Source organism: Chiloscyllium punctatum, chromosome 42 (genome assembly GCF_047496795.1).
Source record: "Chiloscyllium punctatum isolate Juve2018m chromosome 42, sChiPun1.3, whole genome shotgun sequence".
Classification (NCBI taxonomy): Eukaryota; Metazoa; Chordata; class Chondrichthyes; order Orectolobiformes; family Hemiscylliidae; genus Chiloscyllium; species Chiloscyllium punctatum.
In genome coordinates, this window is record NC_092780.1 from 813,315 (window position 1) to 831,521 (window position 18,207).

An 18,207-nucleotide genomic window follows, 5' to 3' on the forward strand; every position below is an offset into this window, starting at 1 on the left:
TGAAGTGTTCCGAGGCGGAAGATGAGGCGTTCTTCCTCCAGGCATCTGGTGGTGAGGGAGTGGCGGTGAAGGAGGCCCAGGACCTCCATGTCCTCGGCAGAGTGGGAGGGGGAGTTGAAATGTTGGGCCACAGGGTGGTGTGGTTGATTGGTGCGGGTGTCCCGGAGATGTTCCCTAAAGCGCTCTGGTAGGAGGCGCCCAGTCTCCCCAATGTAGAGGAGACCATATCGTGAGCAACGGATACAATAAATGATATTAGTGGATGTGCAAGTAAAACTTTGATAGATGTGGAAGGCTCCTTTAGGTCCTTGGATAGAGGTGAGGGAGGAGGTGTGGGCGCCCACTTTTTCTCCCCACCCCCACCCTCCTCTAGCTTATCTCTCCACGAGCGAGGGAACTGTGGTTTACTAAAGAAGTTGAATCTCTTGTCAAGAGGAAGAAGGAGACTTATGTAAAGATCGGATATGAAGGATCAGCAAGGGTGCTTGAGAGTTACAGGTTAGCCAGGGTAGGACCTAAATAGAGAGCTAAGAAGAGCCAGGAGGGGATGTGAAAAGTCATTGGCAGGTAGAATCAAGGAAAACCCTAAAGCTTTCGAGAGGTATATCAAGAATAAAAGAATAACTAGAGTAAGATTAGGGCTAGTCAAGGACTGTAGTGGGAAGTTGTGTGTGGAGTCTGAGGAGATAGGAGAGACATTAAATGAATATTTTTTGTCAGTATTTACACAGGACAAAGACAATGTTGTCGAGGAGAATACTGAGACACAGACTATTAGACTAGACCGGATTGAGGTTCACAGGAGGAGGTGTTAGCAATTCTGGAAAGTGTGAAAATAGATAAGTCCCCTGGGCTGGATGGGATTTATCCTAGGATTTTTTGGGATACTAGGGAGGAGATTGCAGAGCTTTTGGCTTTTATCTTTATGTCGTCATTGTCTACAGGAATAGTTCCAGAGATTGGAGGATAGCAAATGTTGTCCACTTGTTCAAGAAGGGGAGTAGAGACAATCCTGGTAATTATAGACCAGTGACTTACTTTTGTTGTGGGTAAAAAGTTGGAAAGGATTATAAGAGATAGGACTTATAATCATTTAGAAAGGAATAATTTGATTAGGGATAGTCAACACGGTTTTGTGAAGGGTAAGTTGTGCCTCACAAACCTTATTGAGATTTTTGAGAAGGTGACCAAACAGATGGATGAGGGTAAAGCAGTTGATGTGGTGTATATGGATTTTAGTAAGGCATTTGATAAAGTTCCCCACGATAGGCTGTTGCACAAGATACGGAGGCATGGGATTGAGGGTGATTTAGAGGTTTGGATCAGAAATGGCTAGCTGAAAGAAGACAGAGGGTGGCGGTTGATGGGAAATATTCATCCTGGAGTTGAGTTACTAGTGATTGAACCACAAGGATCTGTTTGTTCATTTTTACAAATGACCTGGAGATGAGGGTGGAGAAGGATGCGTTAGTAAATTTGCGAATGGACTAAAGTCCGTGGAGTTGTGCACAGTGCAGAAGGACGATGCAGGTTACAAAGGGGCATAGATAAGTTGCAAAGCTGGGCTGAGAGGTGGCAAATGGAGTTTAATGCCGAAAAGTGTTAGGTGATTCACTTTGGAAGGAGTAACAGGAACACAGAGTACTGGGCTAATGGTAAGATTCTTGGTAATGTGGATAAGCAGAGAAATCCATGTACATAGATCCCTGAAAGTTGCTATCCCGATTGATAAGGGTGGTTAGAAGGTTACGGTGTGTTAGCTTTTACTGGTAAAGGGATTGAGTTTCAGTGCCAGGAGGTCAAGTTGCAGCTGTACAAAACTCTGGTGTAGCCTCACTTGAAGTATTGTGTACAGTTCTGGTCGCCGCATTATATGAAGAATGTGGAAGCATTGGAAAGGGTGCAGAGGAGATTTACCAGGATGTTGCCTGGTATGGAGGGAAGGTCTTAAGAGGAAAGGCTGAGGGAGTTGAAGCTGTTTTCGTTAAAGAGAGGAAGGTTAAGAGGTGACCTAATAGAAGCTTACAAGATGATCCAAAGATTAGGTAGGATGGACAGTGAGAGCCTTTTTCCTCAGATGGTGATGGCTAGCACGAGGGGACATAGCTTTAAATTGAGGGGTGATAGATATAAGACATATTTCAGAAGCACGTTCTTTACTCAGAGAGTAGTGGGGTCATGGAACACACTGCCTGTAAGGTAGTGGACTCATCAACTTTAAGGGCATTTAAATGGTCATTGGATAAACATATAGATGAAAATGGAATAGGGTAGATTAGATGGGCTTCAGATTGGTTTCACAGGTCAGTGCAACATCGAGGGCCAAAAGGCCTGTACTGCTCCAAAATGTTCCATGTTCTATGTTCAAATCTCCACCGCACCGCACCACCCCCACCCCCACCCCCACACAGCACCACCTTCACCATCTGACTGAGCTTGGGGAACATTACTTGGGTGAACACCAATTACATGGCCTCACTCAGCACATATCCTGAACAGGGGTCTCTAGGTCAGCCCACAGCAAAACCCCAAAACACAGCCAAGCCTTGGCCAAATGGTTAAAATTTTCTCCAGGATCCAAGCTGACAAGCTATTGTTGTTGCTGCTGGCATGTGGACTCTAGGCAAAAGAGTCCCACTGAATGGATTAATAGAACTCAAGCTGATATCCAGGAAAGTGCACACCCCGCAAAGTTCACTGACATCTGATTTGGAACAGTTAAATTGCTTAGCAACATCCAAATCCGAACCACTCAAAACAAATGTCTGGTTCAATGGTCACCTAGTTATAATGAAGGTCGATACCAGCGCAGTCGCTTCAGTGATCACAGAACCGGTCTTTAACAAAGTTCACTCTGGACTCCAACCCTTAAGGTTGTGCAAGACCTTGGCTAGACCAAGAACCTATACTGGGAACCTTTACAGATTAAGGGTATGATTTCAGTTCCTGTCTCTTATGAGAAGCGGCTGGTTCAGTTACCACTGATTGTAGTCAAAGGCTTGAGTCCAGTCTCGATGGGGAGAACTTGGGTTGAGAAAGATTCATCTTGATGGGCTCCATATGTATCGATTAGAAACTGGTTGCCTGAATGAAGTCCTAATTAAATACACAGAAGTTTTTCAAAAATGTCTCGGGACTATCAAAGGAGCCAAGGCCACCTTGCATGTTGATCAGGAAGTAATTCCATGGTTCTGCAAGGCCTGTCCAGTGCCATTTGCCTTACAGGCAAAAATAGAGGCAGAAATCAGGAGGCTGGAAGACAAAGGGATCATCAAACTGGTGCAGTTTGCAGAAAGGGCAGCACTGGTCGTACTGATTGTCAAGCTCAATGGGTCAGTTGGCCACTTTTCCCAGCTGGATAAATACCCAATTCCTCACATAGGGGATTGTCCTTCATGAAACTGGACATGAGCAAGGCTTACCTGCAATTGCAATTAGATGACTGGTAGGCAAGTTGTTGAAGAGGATAATGAGGGCCAGGATCAACCATATTTGGATAGTCGAGGTCTGATTAGGGATAGTCGGTGTTGATTTGTGTGTGGTAAGTCTGACCAAACTTTTAGAATTTTTCAAAGAGTTAACCATGAGGATAGATGAGGGTAGGGCAGTGGATATTGTCTTTAATGACTTTAGTAAGGCCTTTGACAAGGTCCCATGCAGCAGGCTAATCATTAAGGTTAGGTTGCAAAGGATCCAGGGAGAACTAACTAATTTAATTCAAAACTGTCTCAATGGTAGGAAGCAGAGGGTAATGGTTGAAGGTTGTTTCGCAGACTGGAGGCCTGTGACTGGTCGTGTGCCACAGGGGGTCAGTGTTGAGACCTTTGTTATCTGTTATTTACATAAATGATCTGAATGTGAATGTACAAAACATTATTAGTAAGTTTGCGGACAAGACAAAATTAGAAGGTATTATTGATAGCGAGAAGGTTTTCAAAAATTACAGAGGGATCTTGATCAGATGGGCAAGTGGACTGAGGATTGGCAAATGCAATTTAATACAGGTAAGTGTGAGGAGTTACCCTTTGGTAAGTCAAAACAAAGTAGGATTTATACAGTAAATGGTAAGATCCTGAGGAGTAGCAGAAAGCATAGGGGACTGTCAAAGAATACAGGAGGATATAGATAGACTGGAGAGTTGAGCGGAGAAGTGGCAGATGGAGTTCAATCCAGACAAATGTGAGATGATGCATTTTGGGAAGTCTAATTCTAGAACGAATTATACAATAAACGGAAGAGCCTTGGGAAAGTTGATAAGCAGAGGGATCTGGGCATTCAGGTCCATTGTACCCTGAAGGTTGCTGTACAGGTGCGTAGAGTGGTCAAGAAGGCATATGGTATGTTTGCCTTCATTGGACGGGGTATTGAGTATAAGAGCTGGCTAGTCATGCTAAAATTGTACAAGACATTGGTTCGGCCGCATTTAGAATACTGTGTACAGTTCTAGTCGCCACATTACCAAAAGGATGTGAACACTTTGGAGAGGGTGCAGAGAAGGTTTACGAGGATGTTGCCTGGTATGGAAGGTGCTAGTTATGAAAAGAGGTTGAGTAGGTTAGGATTGTTTTCATTAGAAAAAAGGAGATTGAGGGGGGACCTGATCGAGGTTTATAAAATCATGAAGGATATAGACAGGGTGGATAGAGATAAGCTTTTTCCCAGGGTGAAGGATTCAATAACCTTCATTTGTTGGAAGATAAAGTGAGGGCGATCAAAGGTGCCCTGGCTCCCACATCTGTCGCTGAGCTTAGGTCTTTTAGAGTCATAGAGTCATAGAGATGTACAGCATGGAAACAGACCCTTCAGTCCAACTCGTCCATGCCGACCAGATATCCCAACACAATCTAGTCCCACCTGCCAGCACCTGGCCCATATCCCTCCAAACCCTTCCTATTCATATACCCATCCAAATGCCTCTTAATTGTTGCACTTGTACCAGCCTCCGCCACTTCCTCTGGCAGCTCATTCCATACACGTACCACCCTCTGCGTGAAAACGTTGCCCCTTAGGTCTCTTTTATATCTTTCCCCCCTCACCCTAAACCTATGCCCTCTAGTTCTGGACTCCCTGACCCCAGGGAAAAGACTTTGCCTATTTATCCTATCCATGCCCCTCCTAATTTTGTAAACCTCCATAAGGTCACCCCTCAGCCTCTGATGCTCCAGGGAAAACAGCCCCAGCCTGTTTAGCCTCTCCTTGTAGCTCCGATCCTCCAACCCTGGCAATATCCTTGTAAATCTTTTCTGAACCCTTTCAAGTTTCACAACATCTTTCCAATAGCAAGGAGACCAGAATTGCACGCAATATTCCAACAGTGGCCTAACCAATGTCCTGTACAGCCGCAACATGACCTCCCAACTCCTGTACTCAATACTCTGATCAATAAAGGAAAGTATACCAAACGCCTTCTTCATTATCCTATTTACCTGCGACTCCACTTTCAAGGAGAGTCCACTTTCATTATCCTATTCATTCCTCACTCTCTCGGCGGAGCAGGTAACGGCTGTCTGATGGTGTTTAGTTTAAGTCACGGTATAGTCCAGTTATTTTTTTTAAACGGTTAAAATTTAAAGTTTTTTAAAAATGCCTAGCGGACCTGGAAGCTGGTGTCGCGCTAGCTTACCTGGGAAGGTTTTTTCTCTATAAAAGCGCGCAGGCGAGGAAGCCGAGGCACTACAGGGGTAGAGCCTCCCACCCGCCCTCCTCCTCTAACCTAATAATACGACGTGTTGTGGTAAGCAGGTAAGTGCTACATTTTGCTTGTTTGTTTCTTTAGATACAGTTTTCTTTTTAAAGTTTACCTTTTAGAGGGATGGCAGCGAAGGCAGTGCAATGTTCCCCTTGCAAGATGTTTGAGGTGAGGGAAGCCATTAGCGTCCCTCCTGATTACACTTGCGGGAAGTGCACCCATCTCCAGCTCCTCCAAGACCGTGTTAGGGAACTGGAGCTGGAGTTGGATGAACTACGGATCATTCGGGAGGCAGAGGTGGTCATAGATCAGAGCTTTAGGGAAGTAGTTACTCCGAAAGTTATAGACAGATGGGTGACCGTGAGGGGGACTGGGAGGAAGCAGCCAGTGCAGGGACCCCCTGCGGTCGTTCCCCTCAATAACAAGTATACCGTTTTGGATACTTGTGGGGGGGGAACGACTTACCAGGGGTAAGCAATGAGGTTCAGGCCTCTGGCACGGAGCCTGTCCCTGTTGCTCAGAAGGGAAGGGCGGAGAAAGGTAGAGCGATTGTTATTGGGGACTCAATAGTGAGGGGCACAGATAGGCGGTTATACGGGGGCGACAGAGACTCACGTTTGGTATGTTGCCTCCCAGGTGCAAGGGTACGTGATGTCTCTGATCGTGTTTTCCGGGTCCTTAAGGGGGAGGGGGAGCAGCCCCAGGTCGTGGTCCACGTTGGCACCAATGACATAGGTAGGAAGAGGGGTGAGGATGTTAGGCAGGCTTTTAGGGAGCTAGGTTGGAAGCTCAGAGCTAGAACGAACAGAGTTGTTGTCTCTGGTCTGTTACCCGTGCCACGTGATAGAGAGTCGAGGAATGGGGAGAGAGAACAGTTAAATGCGTGGCTACAGGGATGGTGCAGGAGGGAGGGATTCCAGTTTCTGGACAACTGGGGTTCTTTCTGGGGAAGGTGGGACCTCTATAAACAGGATGGTCTCCACCTGAACCTGAGGGGCACCAGCATCCTTGGGGGGAGGTTTGCTAGTGCTCTTTGGGAGGGTTTAAACTAGCTCTGCAGGGGCATGGGAACCTGGACTGTAGCTTTAGGGTACAGGACCTTGAGTGTAGGGAGGTTAGGAGCAAGGCATCGATCTCGAAGGAGGGTGCCGGTAAACAGGAAGGTGACTTGAAGTGTGTATACTTCAATGCCAGAAGTATAAGAAATAAGGTAGGAGAACTTGCAGCATGGGTTGGTACCTGGGACTTCGATGTTGTGGCCATTACAGAGACATGGGTAGAACAGGGACAGGAATGGCTATTGCAGGTTCCAGGGTTTAAATGTTTTAATAGGGTCAGAGGTGGGGGTAAAAGAGGGGGAGGTGTGGCATTGCTTGTCAAGGATAGTATTACAGCGGTGGAAAGGACGATGGAGGAAGACTTGCCATCTGAGGTAATTTGGGCTGAGGTTAGAAATAGGAAAGGTGAGGTCACCCTGTTAGGAGTTTTCTACAGGCCTCCTAATAGGCCGAGAGACGTAGAGGAAAGTATTGCAAGGATGATTCGGGAGAAGAGTGAAAGTAATAGGGTGGTTGTTATGGGGGACTTTAACTTCCCAGATATTGACTGGGAAAGCTACAGCTCAAGTTCGTTAGATGGGTCGGTGTTTGCCCAATGTGTGCAGGAGGGTTTCCTGACACAATATGTAGACAGGCCAACAAGAGGTGAGGCCATACTGGATTTGGTTCTAGGTAATGAACCAGGCCAGGTGTTAGACTTGGACGTAGGTGAGCCCTTCGGGGACAGTGACCACAACTCGGTGACTCTTACTCTAGTGATGGAGAAGGATAAGTGTGCACTGCAGGGCAGGAGTTATAGCTGGGGGCAGGGAAATTATGATGCGGTGAGGCACGACTTAGGATGTGTGGATTGGAAAAATAGGCTTCAAGGGAAGGACACAAATGATATGTGGAGATTGTTCAGGAGCAGCTATTGAGTGTCCTTGATAAGTATATACCTGTCAGGCAGGGAGGAAAGGGTCTTGTGAGGGAGCCGTGGTTTAATAAGGAACTGGAATCCCTTGTTAAAGGGAAGAGGGTGGCCTATGTAAAGATGAGGCGTGAAGGTTCAGTTGGGGCGATTGAGAGTTATAAGGTAGCCAGGAAGGATCTGAAGAGAGAGCGAAGAGCAGCGAGAAGGGGACATGAAAAGTCCTTGGTTGGTAGGATTAGGGAAAACCCAAAGGCTTTCTATAGGTATGTCAGGAATAAAAGGATGACTAGGGTAGGAATAGGTCCAGTCAAGGATAGTAGTGGGAAGTTGTGCTTGGAGGCAGAGGAGATTGGAGAGAAACTAAATCAATACTTTTCGTCAGTATTCACTCAGCAACAGGACGTTGTTGCTGATGTGAATATTGAGTCAAAAGTGATTAGAATGGATGGCTTTGAGGTATGTAGGAAGAGGTCCGGGGAATACTGGAAAGGGTGAAAATAGGTAAGTCCCCTGGGCCTGATGGCATTTATCCTAGGATCCTCTGGGAAGCTAGGGAGGAGATAGCGGAGCCATTGGCCTTGATTTTTATGTCGTCGTTGTCTACAGGAGTAGTGCCAGAGGACTGGAAGATAGCGAATGTGGTCCCCTTGTTCAAGAAGGGGAGTAGGGACAGCCCTAGTAACTATAGGCCAGTGAGTCTCACTTCTGTTGTGGGCAAAGTCTTAGAGAGAATTGTAAGGGATAGGATTTATGAACATCTGGATAGGAATAATGTGATCAAGGATAGTCAGCATGGTTTTGTGAAGGGCAGATCATGCCTCACAAACCTTATTGAGTTCTTTGAGAAGGTGACTAAGGAAGTGGACGAGGGTAAAGCAGTAGATGTGGTGTATATGGATTTTAGCAAGGCGTTCGATAAGGTACCCCATGGTAGCCTACTGCAAAAATTACGGAGGTATGGCATTGAGGGTGCATTAGAGGTTTGGATTAGGAATTGGCTGGCTGGAAGGAGACAGAGGGTAGTAGTAGATGGTAAAGGTTCATCTTGGAGTGCAGTTACTAGCGGTGTTCCACAAGGATCTGTTTTGGGACCATTGCTGTTTGTCATTTTTATAAATGACCTGGAGGAGAGGCTAGAAGGTTGGGTGAGCAAGTTTGCGGATGATACGAAAGTCAGGGGAGTGGTGGACAGCGAAGAAGGATGTGGCAGGTTACAGCGGGATATAGATAAGTTGCAGAGCTGGGCAGAAAGGTGGCAAATGGAGTTCAATGTAGCTAAGTGTGAAGTCATTCACTTTGGTAGGAGTAACAAGAAGATGGATTACTGGGCTAATGGTAGGCTACTTGGTCGTGTGGATGAGCAGGGGGATCTTGGTGTCCATGTACACAGATCTCTGAAAGTTGCCACCCAGGTAAATAGTGCTGTGAAGAAGGCATATGGCGTACTGGGCTTTATTGGTAGAGGAATTGAGTTCCAGAGTCCTGAGGTCATGTTGCAGTTGTATAAGACTCTGGTGCGGTCTTATCTAGAGTATTGTGTACAGTTTTGGTCGCCATACTATAGGAAGGATGTGGAGGCACTGGAACGGGTGCAGACTAGGTTTACCAGGATGTTGCCTGGCATGGTAGGAAGATCATATGAGGAGAGGCTGAGGCACTTGGGGCTGTTCTCATTAGAAAAAAGAAGATTTAGGGGAGATTTGATAGAGGTGTACAAGATGATTAGGGGTTTTGATAGGGTTGACAGTGAGAACCTTTTTCCGCGTATGGAGTCAGCTGTTACTAGGGGACACAGCTTTAAATTAAGGGAAGGTTGGTATAGGACAGATGTTAGGGGTAGATTCTTTACTCAGCGGGTTGTGAGTTCATGGAATGCCCTGCCAGTATCAGTGGTGGACTCTCCCTCTTTATGGTCATTTAAACGGGCATTTGATAAGCATATGGAGGTTATTGGGCTAGTGTAGGTTTCTTCGGTCGGCGCAACATCGAGGGCTGAAGGGCCTGTACTGCGCTGTATTTTTCTATGTTCTATGTTCTAAGGACCTATGAACCTGCACTCCAAGGTCTCTTTGCTCAGCAACACTCCCTAGGACCTTACCATTAAGTGGAGAAATCCTGCTAAGATTTGCTTTTCTAAAATGCAGCACCTCGCATTTGTCTGAATTAAACCATCTGCCACTTCTCAGCCCATTGGCCCATCTGGTCCAGATCCTGTTGTAATCTACGTTCTTTGCTGTCCACTACACCTCCAATTTTGGTGTCATCTGCAAACGTACTAACTGTATCTCTTATGCTCGCATCCAAATCATTTATGTAAATGACTAAAAAGTAGAGGGCCCAGCACTGATCCTTGTGGCACTCCACTGGTCACAGGCCTCCAGTCTGAGAAACAACCCTCCACCACCACCCTCTGTCTTCTACCTTTGAGCCAGTTCTGTACCCAAATGACTAGTTCTCCCTGTATTCCATGAGATCTAACCTTGCTAATCAGTCTCCCATGGGGAACCTTGTCGAATGCCTTACTGAAGTCCATATAGATCACATCTACTGCTCTGCCCTCATTAATCTTCTTTGTTATTTCTTCAAAAAACTCAATCAAGTTTGTGAGACATGATTTCCCATGCATAAAGCCATGTTGACTATCCCGAATCAGTCCTTGCCTTTCCAAATACATGTACATCCTGTCCCTCAGGATTCCCTCCAACAACTTGCCCACCACCGACATCAGGCTCACCGTTCTATAGTTCCCTGGCTTGGCTTTACTGCCCTTCTTAAACAGTGGCACCACGTTAGCCACGTCTTCTGGCACCTCACCTATGACTATCAATGATACAAATATCTCAGCAAGGGGCCCAGCAATCACTTCTCTAGCTTCCCACAGAGTTCTCGGGTACACCTGATCAGGTCCTGGGGATTTATCCACTTTTAACCATTTCAAGACATCCAGCACTTCCTCCTCTGTTTCCAAATGTCACCATCTATTTCCCTACAGTCTATATCTTCCATATCCTTTTCCACAGTAAATACTGACACAAAATATTCATTTAGTATCTCCCCCATTTTCTGTGGCTCCACACAAAGGCTGCCTTGCTGATCTTTGAGGGGCCCAATTCTCTCCCTAGTTACCCTTTTGTCCTTAATGTATTTGTAAAAACTTTTTGGATTCTCCTTAATTCTATTTGCCAAAGCTATCTCATGTCCCTATTTTGCCTTCCTGATTTCCCACTTAGGTATACTCCTACTTTCTTTATACTCTTCTAAGGATTCACTCGATCTATCCTGTCTATACCTGACATATGCTTCCTTCTTTTTCTTAACCAAACCCTCAATTTCTTTAGTCATCCAGCATTCCCTATATTTCTTTGGATTGATGAATTATTACAGAAAGCTCATATGTAATCTGACCTCCATCCTGGCTCCCTTACATCTGCTATTGAAAAAGGGTCAGCCTTGGAAATGGTCTCAGCCAAGATGCAGCCTTGAGGGAAGTAAAGGAGCAGCTATCGTCACTATCATTGTGTAAGGTGTTGGCACACTATAATCTCCAGTGGGATGCGGTGCTGACATGTGAAGCCTCCCTATATATTTTCGGGATAGTATTGACTCACAGATGGCCCAATGGAGAGGAATGCCTGATAGCATATGCTTCCCAGACTTTGGTTAATGCAAGCACAAATATGCCCAGATACCTAAGGATGGTTTGGCAGTCACCTTTAATGTGAGAAAGTTCCAGCAATACCTTTATGGATGTATATTTGTAACAGTAACGGACCACAAACCCCTCCTGGGGCTACTTTAAGAGGGCAGGGCAGTGTTGCCCATAGCTTCAGATCTAGTTCAGTGGTGGGCTCTCATTCTGAGTGCATACAATTACAAGTTGGAACATCATCCTAGAGGCCAAGTGGCCAATGTGGATGCCTTGAGCTGCCTCCCACTGGCAGATACACCACCGGTGGTATCACCACTGGAAAAGTCCGTTCAGGTTTTAAACTTTCTGGACACCCTTGCAGTCACCTCTGACAATATCAGACTGTGGACACAAAAAAATCCCATCCTGGTGAAACTAAAACAATGGTGATGGGGGAAACAAGAGGGCCATCACAACCAGAATTGAAACTTTCTGACCCAGCAGGACCTGATCATTGGGGAAGGCAGCATATTGTTAGGGGGAGCAAGAGTGATTGTCCTGAGCAATGGTCACCACCAGATACTGGCTGAACTCCACCAGAGTTACCCAGGGGTTTCCAAAATGAAGACGTTGGCAAAAAGTTATGTCAGGTGGCCAAGATTAGATGCGACATAGCCATGTTGGTGGGGCAGTGCCCAGACTGTCAACAAGGGTAAAACGTACTGCCAGCAGCTCCCCACATTAGTGAGAATTGTCAGGTAAACCATAGACTTGATTACACTTCACCTAAACAGTTCCTTTCATGGGCTCTATATTTTTAATCATTGTGGACAGCCATTCAAAATGGTTGAACGTGCATAGAGTTCATTTGTCAAACACTGGGTGATGATTCAAAAGTTCCTAGCATCTTTTGTGATGCACAGACTCCCAGAGGTGTTTGTCACAGACAATAGGCCATCATTTAAGAGCAGGGAATTTGAGTATTTCCTAAACTCAAATGGCATTCGGCATGTAAGGACAGCACTGTACCATCATCCATCATCCTATGGTTTGGTGGAAAGACTTTGACACCAGGCTTAAAGAAACAGCACACAGCTTCACTCAATACCAAACTGTCCCAGTTTCTATTGATTATAGGACCATCCATCACACAACTACAGGGACATAGAACATAGAACAATACAGCTTAGAACAGGCCCTTCGGCGCTCAGTTTTGCGCTGACCTGTGAACTACCCTCAGCTCGTCCCCCTACACTATCCCATCATCATCCATGTGTTTATCCAAGGATTGTTTAAATCTCCCAAATGTGGCTGAGTTAACTACATTGACAGGCAGGGCATTCCACGCCCTTACCACTCTCTGAGTAAAGAACCTGCCTCTGACATCTGTCTTAAATCTATCACCCATCAATTTGTAGTTATGCCCTCTCATAGAAGTTGATGTCATTATGCTCGGAAAAAGACTTTCAATGTCTCCCTTATCTACTCCTCTGATCAAAGAGGATTAGATAATCCTCTGACAGCTCCAGCAGAGTCGCTACAGAGGAGAAGACTCCACAATAGGTTAAATCTGATCTTCCCAGACCCTGGAGGAGGGGAGGGTGAAATGGCATCAGAAGTCAAGACTCCTCTAAGCAACAGAGGCAGTTTATTTCAGGAACGCAGGTTGGTGTCGAAACCATGAGGATGGCCTTGAATGGCCAAGAGGCATGGTTGACACAAGGTCAGGCTCTGTGACTTACAAAGTTCAGATTGAACCATCCTCCCTCCACACCCCCCCCCCCCCCCCCCCCCACCAAAACGAGCATCAAAGAAATCTCTGAGGAAGAGATGGACAACGCAGATGTCACAGCTTCAAAGCCACTACTGCCTGAAAAAGAGGAAAAGTTTCGGTCATTCACTGTGGATGCAAAATATGGCTACAGTCCTGTATACACCGCCAGTATCTGAGGCAGAGTTGGAGAAACTGGACCTGGTGCAAAAACGTCTCAGGAAAAGCTGTAGAAAAAGGAATGGGCCTATTTCCCTGGATTTAGAGGGAGGAGGAATGTACTGGTTGGAATGAGGTCAGTCATGTGGATCCCATAGAATATGAGTTCCCTGATTGGGGCTGTTAACCTGGTCTAATCAGGTAGCCCTGTTTGGCAGATACAAATAGGAGTGTTAGAGTTTTGATCATTTTGAGAACTGGCCCTATGCTAGCTGGGTCCATGTCATGTACTGTGCAGATGGAAACAAAGGGTGATTTGGTAATGGGATACTAGCCTTTGTGGAGTTATTTCAGCATAACACACATCTGCACACCCTCCACCACCCTCCCCCCGCTCCCCGACACACACATACACACACACACAGCAACACTGCAGCTTAGCCCCTCACACGCAGCAACACTGTAGACAAGTCCCTCACGTGGAGCAACATGCAGCTCAGCCCTTCACACACAGCAACTCTGCAGCTCAGGCCATCACACGCAACAACACTGCAGCCCAGTCCCTCACACACAGCAATACTGTAGCTCAGCCCCTCATACAAAGCAATACTGCAGCCCAGCCCCTCACACACAGCAACACTGCAGCCCAGTCCCTCACACGCAGCAACACTGCAGCTCAGGCCCTCACACACAGCAACACTACAGCCCAGTCCCTCACACGCAGCAACACTGCAGCTCAGGCCCTCACACACAGCAACACTGTAGCCCAGCCCCTCACTCACAGCAACACTGCAGTTCAGCTCCTCACCCACAGCGACACTGCAGCCCAGCCCCTCACTCACAGCAACACTGCAGTTGAACCCCTCATATGCAGCAACACTGCAGCCCAGCCCCTCACTCATAGCAACGCTGCAGTTGAGCCCCTCACACGCAGCAACACTACAACCCAGCTCCTCACCCACAGCGACACTGCAGCCCAGCCCCTCAAATGCAGCAACACTGCAGCCCAGCCACTCACTCACAGCAACACTGCAGCCCACCCTTCACACACAGCAACACTGCAGTTCAGCCCCTCACACGCAGCAAAACTGCAGTTCAGCCCCACATATGCAGCAACACTGCAGCCCAGTCCCTCACATGCAGCAACAGTGCAGCCCAGCCCCTCACACGCAGCAACACTGAAGCCGAGCTCCTCACACACAGCAACACTGCAGCCAGCCCCTCACACGCAGCAACACTGCAGTTCAGCCCCTCATATGCAGCAAAACTGCAGTTCAGCCCCTCACACGCAGCAACATTGCATCCCAGCCCCTCACACACAGCAACACCACAGCTCAGCTCCTCAATCACAGCAACACTGCAGCCCAGCTCCTCACACGCAGCAACACTGCAGTTCAGCCCCTCACACACAGCAACACTGCAGTTCAGCCTCTCACATGCAGCAACAGTGCAGTTTAGCCCCTCACACACAGCAACACTGCAGTTCAGCGTCTCATATGCAGCAACACTACAGCCCAGTTCCTCACACGCAGCAATACAGCCCAGCCCCTCACACACAGCAACACTGCAGTCCAGCCCCTCACACACAGCAACAGTACAGCCCAGTCCCTCACATGCAGCAATACAGCCCAGCCCCTCACACACAGCAAGACTGCAGTTCAGCCCCTCACTCACAGCAACACTGCAGCTCAGCCCCTCACACACAGCAACACTGCAGCTCAGCCCCTCACACACAGCAACACTACAGCCCAGTCCCTCACACACAGCAACACTGAAGCCTAGCCCCTCACACACAGAAACAGTGCAGTTCAGCCCCTCACTCACAGCAACACTGCAGCTCAGCCCCTCACCCACAGCGACACTGCAGCCCAGCCCCTCACTCACAGCAACACTGCAGTTGAACCCCTCATATGCAGCAACACTGCAGCCCAGCCCCTCACTCATAGCAACACTGCAGTTGAGCCCCTCGCACACAGCAACACTACAGCCCAGCCCCTCACACGCAGCAACACTGCAGCTCAGCCCCCACACACAGCAACACTGCAGTCAGCCCCTCACACACACCAACACTGCAGCCCAGCCCCTCACACACAGCAACACTGCAGCCCAGCCCCTCACACGCAGCAACACTGCAGCCCAGCCCCTCAAATACAGCAACACTGCAGCTCAGCCCCTCACACACAACAACACTGCAGACCAGCCCCTCACACACAACAACACTGCAGACCAGCCCCTCACACACAGCAACACTGCAGCCCAGCTCCTCACTCGCAACAACACTGCAGCCCAGCCCCTCAAACACAGCAACACTGCAACCCAGCCCTTCACACGCAGCAACACTGCAACCCAGCCCCTCACTCACAGCAACACTACAGCCCAGCTCCTCACTCGCAACAACACTACAGCCCAGCTCCTCACACACAGCAACACTGCAGCCCAGCCCCTCACACACAACAACACTACAGCCCAGCTCCTCACACACAGCAACACTGCAGCCCAGCCCCTCACACACAACAACACTGCAGCCCAGCTCCTCACACACAGCAACACTGCAACCCAGCCCTTCACACACAGCAACACTGCAACCCAGCCCTTCACACACAGCAACACTGCAACCCAGCCCTTCACACACAGTAACACTGCAGCCCAGCCCCTCACACACACCAACACTGCAGGCCAGCTCCTCGCACACAACAACACTGCAACCCAGCCCCTCACACACAGTAACACTGCAGCCCAGCCCCTCACACACACCAACACTGCAGGCCAGCTCCTCGCACACAACAACACTGCAACCCAGCCCTTCACACACAGTAACACTGCAGCTCAGCGCCTCACACACAGCGACACTGCAGCTCAGCGCCTCACACACAGCGACACTGCAAGCCAGACTCACAGAATCCTAGGTTTTATAAATCCCTGTCCTATCCCAAACCAATTTCAGGTAAAGGTGGGGAGGAGCGGGTTCCACCAAATTATGTTGCCTTCCCCTCTCCAGGTCGTCAAAGTTTTGTCCACATTTTCAAAACATAACAATCTTATAAGCTCATTAACTGTAACAATGTGGGATGAATTGAACTGGCTGAAGACTAGTCTCTGTGATGCTGGGATCTATGGTGGAGGTTGGGATGGATCACCTGGGCCTTCTGACTGAAGAGTATTGTAAATGGTCAGCCTTGTCTGGTACATTGATGTGCTGGGCTCCCCATTGTTGAAAAGGGGTCATTTGTGGAGTAACCTCCTCTTGAAACCAGTGATTGCAATAACAGCAGCTGGAGTTATTTGTGGAGCAAATCTGTCAGTGTTTTAGATTTTGACAAAGCCGCCCATTCCTTTAATCAGTGAGAGTCAACCCTGGAGAGGGCTCACTTCCATCCCAGAAACAGGAAATGGTTTCCTGTTTGTTTAAACTGTTATTTCAGTGACCACACCGGCCGGAAACTGGAGAAAAATTACCAGAGATTTATCTGCTGAACACAATAAAGGTGAGCAGTTAGATTTCTGTTAACAATAAGGAGTAAATAAATGAACATTATCAACTTTGAGGAAATTAAATATCATCAGAGACTCTCCGAGCTGTTTAATTTGGACATAATTGTCATGTGAATCTGCTCAGGGAATAAAGGCCACTGACAGAGGAAATTAATTTGATTCAGAGACACTCCCTGATATTAGGCCATTCATGAAAGACTGAGTGCGAATGTGATTCACGCCACCCTCGCTAGCCTAGCTCCGTCATCCAATGTGTCTCTCCCTCACCCCATTCCCATCCCATCCCCCTCTGCAAAAGTGTAGAAATAGGCCATTCAGCCCATCGAGTCAGCTCTGCCATTCATTCAGATCGTGGCTGATCTGATAATCTTCAACTTCACTCTCCTGCCTTTTCCCCATTACCCTCGATTCCCTTCCTAATTAAAAACCTGTCTATCTCAGCCTTGAATATTTGCACAAGTTAAGGGAGTGGGCAAATACTTGCCAGATGCAATGGATAAATGTCAAGTTTGGAGCAAAAACAGGCAAGTGAATTATTACTTGAATGGCTGTAAAGTGAGAGAGATAGGGATGTGGAATGAATCTTGGGTGTCCTTGATCACCAGTCACTGGAAGTAAGTGTGGAGGGACAGCAGGTGGTAAAGAGGGCAAATGTATATTGACGTGATAGTGAGAGGAGTCAAATATAGGAACAAGGATGTCTTGCTGCAATTATACAGGGAATTGGTGGTACCACATCTGGTGTACTCTGTGTAGTTTTGGTCACTATACCCGAGGATGATATTCTGGCTATAGAGGGAGTGCAACAAAGATTTACCGATCGATTCCTACGATGGTGAGACTGAAATATGGACAGAGGTTGAATCAATTAGAATTATTTCACTGGAGTTCAGAAGATTGTGGGAGTGGGGGGAGATCTCATTGAAACTTAATACAATTCTAACGGGACTAGTCAGGATAGATACAGGTATGATGTTCCTGATGGTGACAGAGTCCAGAATCGGGGTCACAGTCTAAGGACGCAGGGTCAGCTGTTTTAGACTGAGCAGAGGAGAAATAGCTTCGCCCAGAGAGTGGTGACTCGGTGGAATTCACTGCCATGGAAAGCAGTCGAGGACAACACATTGTATGATTTCAAGAGTATTTGGATTAAACACTTGGGGCTAAGGGGATCAAACGATATCGGGGGGGACAGCAGGAACAGGTTATTGAGTTGGATGATCAGCACAATCATAATGAATAGTGGAGCTGGCCGGAGCGATGAGCATACTCTTGCTGTTACTTTGCATGTTTCTCAACTAAATATATTTATTTACCTAGCCTCAACAGCCCCAGTGGTAATGAATTCCACAGATTCACTCCCATCTGAGAGAAGAAATTCCTCCTCATAAGCAACCACTCATTCTAAGATAATGTCCTCTGGTCCTCAACTCTCCCACAGGGAGATCTATTTCTGTCCCCCTAAGTCCCCCTAAGAATCAGTGTGTTTCAATAGGG